Source organism: Chenopodium quinoa, unplaced genomic scaffold (assembly GCF_001683475.1).
Source record: "Chenopodium quinoa cultivar QQ74 unplaced genomic scaffold, ASM168347v1, whole genome shotgun sequence".
Taxonomy (NCBI): domain Eukaryota; kingdom Viridiplantae; phylum Streptophyta; class Magnoliopsida; order Caryophyllales; family Amaranthaceae; genus Chenopodium; species Chenopodium quinoa.
The window spans coordinates 327591-330298 of record NW_018742980.1 but is presented as its reverse complement, the minus strand read 5'-3'; the positions used below and the strand labels follow the sequence as shown (position 1 = coordinate 330298).

The window sequence follows — 2708 nt, the reverse complement described above, 5'->3', positions numbered from 1 at the left end:
TACAAAAAAGGCCAAAGAGACCCGTTGTAAATGACATAAGAGACCTGTTTAGAGGAGGTCTCTAGCTCACAGGTCTCTTTGATAAAGAGACTTGTTCAATGGAACAAGTCTCTTTGTAATAAATAAGAGACCTGTTTAAGAAGTTAACAGGTCTCTTTGCATGTAATTACATCACATACTTAAGAAGGGGAAGAGACCTGTTATTTAACACAACATGTCTCTTTGATATCCATTAAGAGACCTATTACATTAGATAACAGGTCTCTTTATTATTTTGTAATTATTCTACTAAAAATGGAAAGAAATTGTAAAATCACAAAATCAAACAATTAAATAAATTTACATAAACTTATATTATTATTGAATCACTAGTAGTAACTTACTACAGTAGTGAGTAACATTTACAAGTAAATAAGAAGAATAATAATTTACAAGTATATAAGAACTTATAGAAATAGTTTACAAGTATACAAGAACTTATAGAAATAATTTACAAGTATATAAGAACTTTTGGAAATAATTTACAAGTTACCAAAACCAACAACAGTCCCATCATTTTATGCGGAAAGTGAATACAACACATCATGGGTAATTCTTTAGCCCTCCATTCATCAGCTTAGCGAGTTTCTTGAATTGCTCATCCTCCTGTACACCATTAAGAGGATCAATGAAAAAAAAAAACTACAAGGCTTTAATTCAGGTCAAAAACTAGATAGCAACAACATAAACACAACCTTAACAACTAATTTAGCAACAAATCATCTCTTCCTATTCCTGCATAAAAGCATTTCGATACACTGATTTCAAAATGAACAATACCACATTACATTTCTAGTTCAACTATACATTTCAAAAAATCCACAAAAACAGGAGAAAAAAATGCAATCAAAAGTTCACAAAATTAACTATACATTTCATTATTTCAATAAATTCACAAAAATAGAAGAAAAAACAAGTAATAAACCAATTAACCAACAAATTTCAATATTCAGAGATTTCAATAAGACAATAAACCAACACATTTCAAAATTTCAATACTTCAATACTTCAAATCTTCAATACCCATTATTATTGAATAAAAGTATAACTGTAAAACAGTTAAACAAGTAATAAACTAATAATTCAGAGATTAAATTCAGATTTACATACCGTGAATTGGGCCTAGCGATTTAGCGAAGTGAGCGAAGTCGAATGGAGAGCAGCGAGTGCAGCAACGAGCCGACGAACGGACGAAGCAGTGAATCACGAAGCAGCGACGGCAGCGACTCGACGGACGGAGGGACGGAGTGCCGGGAGTGGAGCCGACGAGCGAGAGTGGCGAACTCAGTTCAAAATTCAAAACTTCAATAATCATTAATCAATTCAATACCCACAAATGACAAATTCACAATAAAAGTATAAACTATAAAACAACTAAACAAGTAATGAAATTCAGATTTACATAATACATACCTCCATTGACTAACTGATTTGGGTGAATTGGCCAATTGAATTTGCGAAGTGCGAACAGCGAACTGGAGATTTGCGAAATGCGAACTTGTCAACTTGAGATTTGAGATTTGCGAAGCAGCCAGTGGAAGTAGCGTCTAGCCGAGCTTTCGCCTGAAACCCCACGCACGACGAACGGCAACGACGAATCACTGGCGACCTGGAGACCTTCCGCCTTCGAAGAGAGAGAAACTGAAAATTGAAAAGTTAGGGTTTGGTTTTTGTTTTTTTCTTTCTGTCTTAGGCTCTTGTTTTTTCTTTTGTTTTTTTATTTATTTATTTTTTTTTGAAAATGGGGGGACGCCACTGAAGGTAAGGGTCATGGTGGGCCCTTACACACATAAGAGACCCGTTGAGTTTAACAATAGGTCTCTTAATTCCCTCCCTACATATCCCGCAACAAAAGTGGTGGGCCCTTTGACATTTTAGAGACCTGTTATCACTAATATTAGGTCTCTTATGTCAAAGAGACCTGCTGTATTTACCAACAGGTGTCTTATTATAGGTTTCTTTGGCCTTTTTTGTAGTAGTGCATCCAACTTAATTAAAATTAATCCAATTAAAATTAATTAAGCCGGTTAACCCAAAATTTTGCCTAATTATTTTGCAAATGCCAGGAAAAACTGAGGCCTAAACTTGTTTTAATTATAAAAAAAAACGCAAAATCGCGAAATTCATAGCCCCTCAAACGCTCAAGTGCCTAGCATCCAAGCCACGAGGCTCGGCTTGCTAGGCACCAAGGCCCCGCAGCCATGCGTGGGTGCTGCTCGCACAAGCACAGCAGTGTCAAGCTTGCGTTACGCTGGTGCTAGCAGCGTGCTTGCACACATGCATGAGTTGGCCCAGCTAGCCGAGGGTTGTGATCGAATCTTAGTGCCTCATTTTACGTGCTTGTGCTTCGGAATTTTATTCCTATTTTGTGTGTGACATAAAAATTGATTCTAAATTATTTTTAGAACTAATATTAAGCAATATGAAAATAAAACAAGTCCAACTTAAATAAATTCAATGTTAGTGCACAAACCAAAATTAATTCAAGAACCATTCTTTAAATTATTTTTGGCTCAACTTGATGCTACAAAATTGAGGGCTATTCTCACAATTAGTTAATTGAGGGCTATTCTCACAATAAATTTAACTATCTGTTTTTCAATTGTAACTACAGTCAGATTTGTATGAAGAGTAATTGTGGCTGGATTGGATTGAATTACAGGGTTTGC

The 2708-nt window shown here is 35.4% G+C and overlaps 1 long non-coding RNA gene across 1 annotated transcript; it reads right to left on the bottom strand.

Annotated features, from left to right (window-relative positions):
• Positions 1-408: 408 nt before the first annotated feature.
• On the bottom strand, positions 409-2160 carry LOC110729305. Its single transcript, XR_002512874.1, has 2 exons — positions 1150-2160; positions 409-645 (listed from the first exon to the last, which is right to left on the bottom strand). It is a non-coding gene; the product is annotated as an uncharacterized LOC110729305 (long non-coding RNA).
• Positions 2161-2708: the final 548 nt, after the last annotated feature.